A 14,764-nucleotide genomic window follows, 5' to 3' on the forward strand; every position below is an offset into this window, starting at 1 on the left:
ACTATAAAATCAATTATAACAAGTAAAAGTCCACTACGTTTTTATATTGATGAAAATTGGGTTTTTCTACAATAACTATGACAACTTTATTCAAAAATATTTACCAACTGAGCTCCGTAAAATGTCAACAACGCTTTTGTCCCTAAAAACATCCTTTGATCTCCGGAACTTATGAAATAGTACCTTCGTTCTCAGGGCTGCCAACCCTCCCTCTTTCAATTGGAAATCTTCAAGGTATTTCAGAAATCTTCTGACCCGGCTAGGACCAGGTTGGAGAATGATCTCTTCAACCTGCTGTGATATTTCTCTAGGCTCTTCGCTTTCTTGTTGATTCATTTGATTATCTTCATTTGATTTAATCTGTAGTTCCATCTTGATATCAAAAGAGTCCATTGAAATGTGAAGCGGTGAATGATTACCTACATTTTCAGAACTCGCGGTATATTTCTCCCTACTGTAAATAACGTAAACTCCTACTACTATATGAGGGTTCTATAGTAATACTTGGTACATCAACTTTCCAATGTTATTACTGATCTTTCCAGGTTTCCAGTCAAACACATTCTTACGATGAACCTTAAAATAGATGGTGTTCCCAACTTTGAATTGGGAATAATGGTTTCGATTATTATTGTGGAAATTTGGTTCTTGAGACGGGAGTAAAAGATCAAGGACTGTTCTAACTTTCCTAACCATGAGTGTTTCAGCTGGCGATTTTCTGCTTGGTGAGTAACGATTTGGAGTCGTTCGATATGTTGATAACAATACTTGAATTGACTGACTTAATGGTTGCCCTTCCCTTTTGATTTTCTTCAGAGCTCTCTTGAATGTGTCAGCGAATCGTTCAGTTTGTCCGTTCGATTGAGGGAAATGGGGTGCTGTTTTTATCTATTCAATACCACTTTTCCTGCAGAAATATTTGAACTGTTCATTGCAGAGATGGGTTACATTATCAGACACAAGTGTTTGCAAACATTTCTTTCAGAGTTCTTATTGTTACATATTAAATTGAGAGGAATGTTTCATATACCAAACACTGTTATACACCCGATTCCTAACAAATTGAGGTTTATTACTGGCGTTACTTAGCACTTCCCTAAGTATGACTGATTTCGGAATACGATACCGCATTTAAACTCAGAGATCAATTCAAGTTGTTGACTACTTGTACTTTCGACAATGTTTTCGGTTGAACTACATTGTGATTTTCCTAATTTGGACCACATTTCCTCTGATATAATGGTGATGACCGATGCTGTACCCACTTGAAGTTTCACTGAAATACCATTAATTACAACATCAAGGTATTTACGTTCAGTTTACAAATTTACTTGAGAAATCAAACTGCTTTCTGTTTGAACCTTGTTGCTTCGTTTCTTGAAGTTGGATTATCCTTCTTTATGTCCTGTCATTTTACAATGCTGCAGTCGTTCTTAAGATCCGGTATACGTTGACATTCGAAAGTAAGTTCTTGACGATTTAATGATTCTGAATCTTTCCCATCAATTTTGGATAGAAGTTTGATTCTGACATCTGAATCATTACAAGATTGGAGATCACATACGAAGATTAAACATTCGAATTGATCTGCAGTGATATATCTGATGTCGAAATCTTCACAAAATTTGTTAACATGTCAGCGTACGCGACGAAATCTTCTCCTGTACTTTTGATGATTTTCATATATTCTGATAATGAGTGTTAAAAATTGACGACTTTCTTCCAAATATGTCAGTGAATTTCGATACTGTATTTTTGAAATTGATTGACGTACTGCTGATGAACCTGTGTGTCTAACTTCCTTGGGAGTAGACTGCCTTTAGCTGAATCTGAAACATTCTGTGCATCTTTGGTGAACAAACTTTTATATTGTTTGAACCATGCTTCGGATGCTGAGATGCTTTCTAGATCGAATTGAAATTAAGTTATGCTGTTTTTTAGAGTTTCCATACGGAATTCCCCACCGACGTCTCTGGCTGGAACATTTGCTGATAAAAAGTTCTGAGACAATTGCAGAAGAAATTCTCGCTGCTACTTGATTAGCTACTGTTGCTGGAGTTAAGCTTGGGCGTGTTGATTTTTATACATTCAAGAATGGCTTTCTGGAACTCATCAATTATTATATTTTTTATTTCGACTGGTTCTTTTTCAAAATCTTCGTCGCCACTTTCATATTCGTAAAAATTAGGTGTAACTCGGAAACTGCAATAACTTTGCCAACTTCATTCAAAAATATTTAACAACTGAACTCCATAAAATGTCAATACAGTTTTGTCGCTGAAAGTCTCTTTTGATCCTCGGAACTTATAAAATAATATATTTCTTCTCAGGACTGCCAACATTCCCTATTCCAAAGATTTCATGGATTGAGATGAAACAAAATGTTCGATGGGGAATTGTAGAGCATATAAACCACAGGAAATTGCAGCTTTGAACGCATCACAAAATTCAAATTTACTGAAATTTTCAACTACCACCCAGTACAAGAAAGAATATTTAGAAATAGAATCTCGAAACATTTAACTCTCCCAACGGACCTACACAGCAGCACAACCACGCTGAAAATAGTCTAGTAGATCACTAACAAACCGTTTTCGAGGTGTTACCTCTCATCAGAAATAGTTCCAACCAAACAGCATTGTACCTGGGATTGCGGCTCGACTGCAGGTGTGAAACCTTCGTCTAAGAGAAAGATTGTTAACTAGTTACTGCTCCATCTCGTTAACAAAGCCCCAATGGGGAAGAAACATTCCATGTACCAGCACTGAAGGGATATACTCGTATAATGGATATTTATAACTCTTCTTCTTCAGCGACATAATTTTCCTAAAGAAATTCCGACAACTTTTAGAGTTCACTGTATCTGTGGCTATCACCAATCAAGATTGGTACGAATCCCAATCGCGCGTCTTTGCTAAACGAACACAGCAGCAACAACCAAACTAGTACGGTTATCCTTTTAGTCGCCTCTTACTAGGATTTACCATAAGACTACATTTAGCTCGACCCCACTTGGCTTTCTTGCTCATTAGAATGAATAATATACGATACGTTTCAATAAGGTGTTTATTAAATATTTACGCAAATTAAAAAAATGCTGATCATAGAAATAAACAAGTGAATTAACAGTGAAAGATTGATTGGAAATGTGGAACATTTTTGTTTCACGACAGTGGCAATTTTAATACTTTTTCTAGTAAGTGCTTCTGAAAAACGCCATGTTTCGCAAAAACCTGTTCATAAAACAATTAGTGGATCAAAAAATAAATCAGAAAGTTAAGTTAATATTGGCATATTTTGAAGAATTAATTCACTAACAGTATCAAACGAATTGCTGAGTAAAAATGGAAAAGACCCTATAAAAACTGAGGGAACTTTTCTGAATAATCTAAAAGTAAAAGTCTGCTAGTCTCTTGTTACTCTCGTAATAAACTTTTAAGGTGCTGAAATCTATGCTAAATATCAAAGAAAACGATCACATGCAAAGGTAGATTCTGTGAGAAACTACGGCTTATCCTACTGGGACGGTAAAATAGTTAGGACACATTGAAATTTAAAATTTTATTCAAAATACTACCCGATACAGTAACGTAAATAATTTTTGGAGGCGAGATTCGATGTAAGAATGTAATAGAGCAGATTTTTTTTTTCCAAACTGAAGATTTAAAAATTACTAGCCAGAAAAATATTACCGTTTGTTTCTTTTTCCGATAATCTGAACACAGATATTTTATTGTATTGTCATCTAACAAGATGGTATTCCCGTGTTGCATGAATAAGAGTGTCTTTTGTTGATTTCAAAAGTTTGGCATGGCCTGAATCTCGAAAATGTGAAGAAATATTTGAAAAGGATTTCCATATGAATTTTTGACTTCTGTAGTAGGTAAACCTATACCAATAGGTATATTCCTTTCAATCAAAGTGATTCTGTTGATTTTATAACAATAGATGTCACATTTGTAGTAGAAAGTAGTTTTGATGATAATCGTTTGAATGAGTTTGAAATATTCATGGAAATAGATGGATCCTCTGAAGAATTAGTAAGTTTGTGAAACTCGATTAGGATGTTATCTTTAGATGGAATACCGACGAATTTCTTTACGTCAGAAGAATTGGAAATAGTACCGTAACCCCAGTTATGGTACCTAGAATGACATGATTTCAATAAAATTTTATAAAATGCCTGATGATGAATCTTCGTTAAATGGATTTGTTGATGAATTGAAATTAAAGAATCTTATTAATGTTTTTTAAAGAAATACTAGGTGACATAGTTTTCAAAATTCGAAATTCTTTGGTTTAATAAAATTTAGCCGGCAATTACACGGATTATGGAAGTTTTGCAGTAGAATTCACATTATTTCAATGAAAATCTGTTTTTTTATATAATAACTATATATCATGACCTCTTAAAAAAGATCTAATCATGATCTATTTATAATGGCCTGAGTAAATAGTTCTCATTTTTCTCGGTTTCATTCAAATTGAGGTGAAACTGGTAACAATCATATCAGTGATAACTAGGCATTACTCCAAGAATTCTATCAAGAATTTGATGGCGAATATGTGCATAATCCGCTTCAAAACTAAATGAGTCGGAAGGGCTTTGAGGATCGTTCGAAGGGAGTAGCAGTGAAAATATTTTGTTTAATTTACTCAGATAACTGCCTGTATCGATTGATTAATATAGTAAGATCTTCTGGAGCAGTGAACAGTGGGGATTGGGTAAAACCAAATACTGGCAATAGTGATAATTTATATATATTCTAGAAATACTTTAATTTTCAGAAATCAACTGAACAATATTTTCAAATATTTTGTTCATCAAACACTTATAGGTTATATAAATCAAACACTAAATTTCAAGTGAAAAGTGCCTCGAAACACTCGTCAGACTTATTTTGATTTCCTTTAGCTTTTCGTGAGTATATTGGAATGGAATATTTTCTGCTCGATGAATCTCGGCCGAAGAGTATCAATGCAGCGACTCGCAAGGTCGCCCGATTCATGTTCGTTAGAATATTTTGAAAGAGACTTGAAGAATGAAGTTAATAAAACCCTACCAGCATCTCTAGATGATTAACGTCAAAGCAGTATTGTTAAATGTCGAAAAATAACACTGGAAATGCTTAAGAATGCCAGAAATAGTTTGGAACAAAACCTCTATTACATCGTGTATTACTGTATTGGAGCAGAACCTTGAAGGCTGTGCTCAGAAAAAACGACATTTATTTCAGAAAAATAGTTTTTCAAGTTTTTTTTTATGCCGAAGTTTTCATTGACCCACCTCGTAATAATCTAGTGAATATTGGCCATATTTCCAGAAGAATCGATAATTCTTTTCAGTACATTATTAGTTTATTTGTTTGGGAGTTCTAGAATGGGTTGAGGATGTGAGATTTATAAAATACAGATCATGTAACTGAATGTACCAATAAATGTGTACTTATTTCAGGTATAAAACATGCTGTTTAATGAAGTGTGGGATGTGTCAGTTGAATAATTCGACCAAATTTTATCAAAAGAGTATTATATTACACTATGTGTCACCCACACACACAGACCCGGCGAACTTGGTACCATCTCAAAATTATTAGGTTGTTTCATAAGTTTGGCCGGTTTTAATGGCAAGTGTTTTTGTAGCTTAATAAATATTTATTCTACTGTGTCGTGGTACCTATATACTGATCGATAGAGAATTTTGAACTATATAAATTATTGATGCTATTAATTTTTTTCAAATTTTAATTTTTTGCCTCTTTTCAAATTGTTACTATATGATGTACGATTTTTGGCCAACTTTTGTAGTACCAAAGCGCGGCCAAAACAGCCCGAAAAATCAACCAGGCATTTGGCAATGATAGTGTTAATGAAGGCACTGTTCGACGTTGGTTTATACTTTTTATTTATTCTTATGCTAGGTCGTAGGAAAATCTCGTGATTGTAATTGGCCGTACTTGATGAAAATTGAATGATATAGATATAGAAATGAAATACTTTGCCTAATTTCCACTTATTTAATGTATTGATATTAATACGACCAAGGTATCGGTTTTTACACCATTACTACTACTTCTAGTGTTAGAATACTTGAGAATGGTGTAAAACTCGAAACCTTGGTCGTACTAATATCAATACATCAAGTAAGTGGAAATTAGACAAAGTATTTTATTTCTTTATATATATCATTTAATTGAAGATGAATTTCCAAAACATAAATAAGTCATCAATATCACAAACTTGATGAAAATCAATGAAAAATGTATTTTCCAAACCGGTTTTGTAAACTGTTATGTGAAAATTTCACAGTCTGTATTGTCAGTATTCTCTGTGATTCTAAGTAAAACATGTCAAAAGTTTTATTCACTATTTCTCTCCTTTTTATTTTTTTGTGTAATAATTTGAATTTATATATGTAATTCATAAATCACTAAACCTGTGCATCAGTTTCTAATTTAGTTATAGTTAAACATTGATTAATACAGTTTATTGTATGATTTAAACTATAAAGGATTTTACATAAACCGCGACACGTGTTTCGCCATACAATAGCTTTCTCAAGCATAAACTTTTTAGTATATTTCATCAGTTCGGACTTCCATTGTCTAATATAATATAAAATAAATTGATTTGAAATCCCTGAAAAATATTAAAAAGATTAACCGAAGATAACAATTTTATTAAACAAAAAACTGAAATTACAAAGAAATAACATACAAGCAACAACCAAAAAAATAAAAATTGAAATATTAATAAAAGCAAAAAAAAGAAATATTATTAGCAAAAAATTAAAAATAAAAATTTAAAGATTCCAAACCAAGTTAAGTCACGACGTTTCGATTGTTAGTATCCACATCGTCTTCGGGTCAACCACCTTCAAATAAACTTCCAAGTTTGTGCTTGAGAAAACTATTGTACAGCGAACCACATGTCGCGGTTATTGTAAAACCCTTTATAGTGAAAATCATACAATAAACTGTATTAATTAGCTTTTAATATGGATTTTCATCAAGTATCAGCCAGATCTATTCAATCAGTTATAGTTGTCTCTATGACGACTTCAGTAAGTTGGGGATTGTCTAACTCAATCAACAAATGTCACAACAGCGTATGTGGAAGGCTTCTATTTGTTTATCCTGCAACCAACTGTTTATTACAGCACTTGACCACACCCCGTTTAATCTAATCTGATTTTTATTTTTTTTTATTATTATGTAACCAAATGTATCATAGATTACGTGTCAGTGGCCATTAGATGCCGAAACATGTTAATATTAATTTTTAAAAAAGTGATTGCGAAGAAAAAAAGTATTTCGTATTGGTCGAACTAAAGTTTTGTAGTAAAATACTTCATGATGTTTAAAATAAATAAATTGTACTGAAATCAAATTATCCAAGATAAATACTATTCGAGCTGAATTTTTTAAATTGAATTACTTCAATAAGAATCTAATAAGAAATCTAATATTGACTTCATATTCTTGGGTTGTGAAGTATTCATCAAGAGCTTCAAAATGATGTATCACAAGACCTCCCTTTTCATTTAAGTTTTTTTTCCCCAGATGGCGCCCAGTAGCCATCTTGAAAGTTTCATCTGTCAATTTCACTTCAAAATAAAGTATTCATGCATTAATTTCATTGTCCCAAATTTTAATTTTTTGAGTTGACCCATTCAAAAAATAGAAGGGGGGACATTAAAGAAATGCACTGAATTTTTCTTTTAGACGTGAAGCGAGTTGCGTTCAGATTTTACTCGATTCTCGATTGGTTCTCTAATTTGATCTTCAATGCACAAAAATCATTCTGCGCCTCAACTATCCCATTAACAAGGTAGAATTTCCAGACCACTTGCACGAAAATTAATTAGTTTGAAGATCTTGGATACTGGCGCTGTACCATTCTAATGAAATATCTTTCAATATATTCCAATTGAATTCTAATTAAAGTCTGATTTAAGTCGTGGGAGAAATACCCACCACTGCGAACAGGTTATGTCATATACACGAGGTTTATAAATAGTCTCGTAAATAGTAGTACTTGAAAAGTTATTTATAGAATGAAAAACGTGCAAAAATGCCAACCGGTATATCAGGGTGGTGTGTTAGGTGCTGAGCGGAGATACAACAAAAAAACCGAAAGCTAAAAATAGAATGTTTATATTGTCTTGGAGTCGTTTCAGAGATCAGGTTTGTCAGGTGTTCTTAATTCACTTCATTTTACTTTTGGTGCTACTCAATTGCATTGGTTTCATAGTTTGGTGCTTAGTGCGCGGAACATGACATGTGTTATTTGAAGATCATTCTTTCTATTACTTACAGGTGGCAAGCACAGGTTCGTATGAAAAACTGGGAGGTTTTTAGTAAAAAGAATATACAGCGTGTATCTTAAATGATGTCATTAATTTCAGGTGGTGTCATATTTTATGGAAAATAGTTCATATAAATGTGTGTTACTTCGTTTCGGAGTAACAGAATGTCACAGTTTTATTAAAAATATTGTATTTTTATCAAAAACACATAATTATTTTCGTCTATTTTGTTATGAGTAACAAGGGGCCCTCATCATGAAAACAGATTTTGAATTTCAATTCCAGTGGCATCGCAGAGGGTTACTTGATTTATTTTTATGGTAAAACTCATTTTACGCTACTGCTTTCGCTGAATTTGATATTATTTGAAATAGCTTAACTTTATCGAATCAGCTTCAGTGACGTAGAAATGGGGATTGCTGTCAATATTCTGATATTCGTAGCCATTTGAACAAACTTTGAAATGAAAATCTATTTGGATAGTTGGTGGAGGACATATTCAAACTGCTAGTATATTTGTATTTTATTCGAAGAACAGCATAGCTACAAATGACACATTATTAAATTAGATGCTGAAAATAAGATCCTTGACTTGCAATATACGCATCAAATATTTCTTCGTTGAGGCGCACATGTTCAAAACTTCCTGGGGTGATGCCATTCTCATCGACAACTGGTGTCGCATAAACAAGCGGCTTGAAAATTTCCCAAAAGAAATAACTGCTAGCAAACTCACCAAGTTTCATTGAAATCGGTGGAAAGGCTTTCGAGTTATTGATGAAAGAACAATATTTTTAGTAAACTTTGACATTCCGTTACTCGAAAACGAAGCAAGTTATGACACAAGTTCATATGACCTTTTTTTCCTAGAATATTACAAGTAATTACCACTTGAAATTAATGACATCATTTAAGATACACCCTGTATACATAAAACGAAGTGGTCCGATACCAAATTGATTCAGTTCAATTTGAAACGACATCAAAAATTATTTCTTTCAATATATATTTTGAATCAATAATAAACATGTAGGAAACAGAAGAGACATCTCCAAAAACTACACAAGTTAATCAAATCAAATCAAGTTTTATAAAATCCGTTTCATATTACACAATAGATTGGACGTGTCTGGTGAGGTGTAAAACCTCCAAAATTTCTACAAAAAATTACTCCTAAAGTACTAGTTTGAAAGGTTGAAAGGTTAATAAAAGGTTGTTTACATTGACAAAAATTCAGTATATGCATACATGGACATACTGCATTGATGAGGATGGAACACTAATATCACTTAATGACATATATATTTATATCAAGATGTCTTATGACATTCTGATATAAATATAAAAAACGGTAAAAACATAAGGCACAATAAACACTATGAACTCAGTTAACACTGCTAAAGAGGAAGTCATTAAATTCTCCTAATCCATATAAACAATGATTTATTAAAATTTTCTTTAATCTTCTTTGTAAAATTCCGTACGTATTACTATTTTCATACTATCAGAAAGCCTATTAAAGTAAGATGATCAAGTCATCAGAGGTGATTTTTTTGTGGTTCGCTTTTTTTGCAACAAGTCGTTTTTATGCATTGGGTTATGGTTGTGGATATCAGAATTTTTGACAGTTTATTTCGTTTTCGGTAAGTATGCCTCAGTAATTAATATAAGTAACAGTGAGAATTATTTTTTGTTTTTCTTTTATGCATCGCGACATGAGGTTTGAAAAGGCAAGTCAAACATGAATCGTAATATTCTTTTTTGTAATACAAATACTCTTTGAATCCGTGATGCACTGTTTGGAACCTTTGGTGTAGTAATGAATATTACTGGAGTTTTTACCTTACACCGAACCGTTATTTTAACACCTCGACACGTGTTTCGATCACCAAGTGAATAATAGTCATTCAATTAAGTATCTCTATCTAGCATAGGTTTCAAAATAGTCAATAGATAGAAACGCATTGTTAGTATCCACAATCGTTGTCGGGATTTAAAATCAATTTATATCATATTAGACAATGGAAGTACGAACTAATGAAATGCACCACGAAACATTGTCAGCCACCTTCAAACAAACAGTGGAATATGGTTCCGAGAAATTTTGCAGACTTCGATGTACTGAACAAAGTATTATTTAATAATAGTGAGCAATATGGTGGTAATTTTTGAGCTGTAATATTAATATGTTACAATAGCACCAATCTTTCAATTGGTTTAATGTTTTGGTAAGTTTTTCTGAAAGTGCAAGTTTCGAGTGCATGTGTCGTCTGCTAACAAAATAAAAAAAAGATGAGTTGTGAATACAACAAGACAACTTTCTGAATGTGAGGAAACAGTTCGCGAAGACTTCTTCATCTATGAGAGCTTCCGTTTTTTGTGTCTTTCTTGATTGGTCATGCATGACTTCTTGGTCTTTAATTCATCGTAATTTTTTCAGTTTCTGGAGAGTATATTTTCAACTTAGACTCTCTCAATATTATCTTTGGGGTCTTCATGGACTATATAAGTGTCACTTACATTTTAACCCACTACTAATATTTTTATAATTACATCTCAGTTCAAGTTATGACTGCATTACTCACCCAACCAGAGTTTTTCTATTGAACAAGCGGGCCCCGCGACCTTCGTTCTGCCTAACAGTCAATGAATGAACATATTCAGGATTTTAAAATTGATTTAAAATTATTATGATATTGGTATATAATAAAATTAACGGGAATCGATATGAAGGGTGCACCCTGTGATATAAGACATGTATTTCGTTTTGTTATCAGGCTACTGATGATGATGATGATGATGTTATGACTGTCAATCGACTCTGTCGATCGACGTTGTCGCCTTTGTGTGTACGTGATTGTCGGTAAACATAAAAGAGCAGTCGATCGACTTTAGTGTGTGGACGTGTTTTCGTCATTCGATATTCGACAAACCGTTAGTACTCAGTGAATTTTTGGCTTGCCTTGCCAAAAATTATAAGAACAGACATGAGACATGATGCCCTTATGGAAATTGCTAAAGAATTTAACGTCAAGAAACAAGCGGGAGAACAAAAAATTAGAAAACTTCAAAGTCAATTGGCAAGAGAAGTAAAAAAAAATTAAGGACACCGGGAAATCTAGCTCTGGTACGGAGGATGTGTATAAAAGTAAATTCTGAGGTACGTATAGACTGTAAGAACTTCATTTTTTAATTTATCGTATCATACATGCATATAAATAACAAAAGGTTGGAAAGCACATAATTTGAAAGTAAAACAAAGGATAAAATTCGTCATATTTTCAAAATTCAATTTGAATATTGTTAAAAATACTGGGAAAATCCAAGACTTTTGGCGGTATATACAATATTTAGTTTTACGTGGAGTGTCAATAAGGGTTACGAAAAACTTTGATATTTTTTACTGCTTTATTGCGAACACTTTTTCTACAACTTGAGTTTGTAAAAGGTTTTTATTAATAAACGTTGAACAATTGCATGACAACTGAAAAGACTCATAAAATCGCAAAAAACAAAACTACTCCTCCTAACGAGTTATTACTAAATTAATGTTGTCAAACGATAAATTTTAACATATTTCGTATTGCCAAGGAACTTCTCCTTCAGGTGTCATAAAATAGTCTCTTAATGTGTTTTTCACTTGTTGAGTAAATCTGCCAAGCCGGGAGAAGTTCCATTATCATTTCTACAAGCTCTGGAATAACGTCTCTTGAATCAGAGCAGTCAGAATCGAATGTTCCAGGGGGACTATAAATGTTCTTAGATGCACTTGTTCTAAGAAAATTGTGCAAGTAACATCCTACTAACGTTACCTTGCAGGCGGTTTGGCAATGGCAATAGCAATGGTTTGCGGAATATTCGAAATACGTTAGATAATAAGCCAAAGTATTTAACTATCGCTCTGCTGAGGCGATAGTTAAATACCCTTTCACTAGAACCTTCACTGTGATTTCCTGCATATGGTCTCATTATGTTTGTTGACAAAGGAAATGCGTCGTCTGCAACAAAAACATATGGACTTATTAGTTCGCTATTCGGGAGTTGATTTTCTTCAGGTAAATGCATTGTATTGTCCTGTAGAAGCTTATTAAATGTAGTACTACGAAAAACGCCACCATCTGAAATGCGCCCTTGGCATCCCACATTAGCATAAATAAAATTGTAATTTGTGTCGACTACGTCGAATAAAACAATACTAAAAAAATCCTTTGTAATTGAAAAATTCACTGTCGCTGTTTATCGGAGCCTGCAATGATATGTGTTTTCCATCCATAGCTCCGACGCAGTTTGGAAAGTTCCAACGATTGCAATAGTCTTCGGCAACGGCTTTCCATTCTGCCTCGTTTTAAGGCATCTGAAATAAAGAAGGTTTTTTTATTTTATTTTTGTAAAGGTCAAACTAGCAACAGTACCAACAGAAGTAAAACAAAATATCTTTATATTACAGATTTCATCGTTGGTAGATGCAGTGGAAGATGTCAACGATATGGATAATACTACTGATGAGCAGGAGAATACTTAAGATGCCATTTTAAATAATCAAGAAGGCATATCTCGAGACTCTACGAGGAGTCATATGAATTCAAGTAATGTTGAAAAAGCAAAGGAAAATGTAACTACAAAAAAAACAGTTCAAGTCGCCAACTCATGGACACTTACCATCAAGGAAAAGGAGATGCTATGACTCATTGGTCAATGAAGCCTACGAGGCAATGACGCAAACATTAGCGGCAAAAAGACGAAAGGATGTGTTTACCATATTTGGCGGAGAAGTGGCTGTGACATTGCGAAATTTGTCCACTACTTATGCTCAAGTTACGGTGCAACACAAAGTAAGCACGCTTCTGTTTAAAGCAAAATTGGGAAATTACAATTATCCCGTAGCACAACAACCACAGCAGCAGTATTTTTTCATGCTCGTCAACAACACTATATTATCCGCAATCTCAACAACAGCAATATTTTTCCAGTCGAGCAAATTCTGATGGCTTACTAACGATTTTACCGGTGCAACAGTCCCCGGGATCACATTCCTCATGCTCTTTTTTCAGCAATCCCCCCACTCCAGCACAATCAACTACTGCTTATACTACGGATGAAGATGAAGCTGTAGATCATTTTCTCACCCAACAGTAAACTCCAAGAAGTCATAAGTCATAAGCATAGATATGCGCGGCACTATTTTCGGTTTGGATTTAAATATTTAGTTTTATTTTATCATCAGCTCATTTTTACTACTGTTGTTCCACCTTATTCATGGTTGTTAAAATTTCATATAAGAAGTAGCCATAATTAGTTTATATTTATATGAATCTCGTAAATTTCAATAAACATATAAGTACTTATCTTAATATAGTCTTGTAGTATATCAATAAGAGCATCGCACACCTCCACAACAATTTTAGAAATTGCCTGCTTTCAAATTAGTGAGTGGTACGAATCTCCGGTTGATAAAAATCGTAACGTTGCAGCAAGACGCTCCGATATGGAAATGGCAGGTCTACAATTAGTGCCTTCTTTACACATTTTTGGCCCGATTTTTTGTAATAAATATTCAAATTCACATTCCGACATCCGAAAAAAAATTTATAAAACCACCGTTACACATGTATTCAAGGCTCAATATGTTGACGTCATCTTTCTTTAAATCTTCTATCAAATTACTGGCGATGTATCTAGGTCTACTTTGAAGGCTTGGTCGAGCCTAAAATCTTCTTTTTTGGGTGCAATTTTTCTTTTTTTTGTCGCGATAATAATATATGCGGCACAATCAACTATTACATCATCTTCGTCAGACATGTTGATTTCGCCTGATCGACAAACATTTGGGTCGACTCGGTATGGACAGATGCAGTTTTGTCGCTTGTTGATCTAAAATGTCGATCGACAGAGTCGATCGACAGTGTCGACTCAGTGAGGACGCAGCTTTATGTACGTCGCCGGAAGCATAGTCAATCGACCAATATCAGCTGCATTTACTTCAGTGGTAATTGCAATGCGTAAATGGATATATTCCTTGGAACGTAGTTTGGCTAGGTTCAATCGAATGAAAATTAGGCGCTTCGTTTCAATGTTGACGTACATGTTGACGCAATATTGCTGAAGCAATCGACGAAATTAAAACAAAATAGTTGTCATCATTTTGAGGATTCATTAAACGATATGCCTAATAATTCATCCAGCTAACATTCTTGGTAGTTTCCTCACCTGAAATTAAAACAGTTGAAGTATTTAATGTTTTTTTTTGGAAATCGAAACCAAACAGACAAACTCACGTCATGTTGAAATTAAAGCTATGATATTTATACTCATCATTCAATGGATTTTTCTTTTTGATATTGAAATAATATTCATCTTTTTCTTGCCAAACCTTCAGCGGGTATTGCAATGTGTCATACAAACGATGTGTTTCAGATATTTGTTGCAATTGCCTAGCATCACGACGTGTATGCACAA

At 33.6% G+C, this 14,764-nt stretch overlaps 1 protein-coding gene across 6 annotated transcripts in view; it reads left to right on the forward strand.

Annotated features, from left to right (window-relative positions):
- Nucleotides 1-14,764, forward strand: part of LOC111512194 (receptor-type guanylate cyclase Gyc76C) — a 343,637-nt gene that overhangs the window by 171,161 nt on the left and 157,712 nt on the right. Inside the window, exon 1 of one of the 6 annotated variants that reach the window (XM_074170392.1) lies at nucleotides 8,187-8,331. The exons of the other annotated variants lie outside the window; for them this stretch is intronic. The gene's annotated coding sequence lies outside the window, so the exon portion shown is untranslated. Of the gene's footprint in view, nucleotides 1-8,186; nucleotides 8,332-14,764 lie in introns of those variants that run through there. 6 annotated transcript variants of the gene reach the window in all.

This window comes from Leptinotarsa decemlineata, unplaced genomic scaffold (assembly GCF_025532065.1).
Source record: "Leptinotarsa decemlineata unplaced genomic scaffold, Ldec_3_MD MMD2_P_RNA_scaffold_9, whole genome shotgun sequence".
Taxonomy (NCBI): Eukaryota; Metazoa; Arthropoda; class Insecta; order Coleoptera; family Chrysomelidae; genus Leptinotarsa; species Leptinotarsa decemlineata.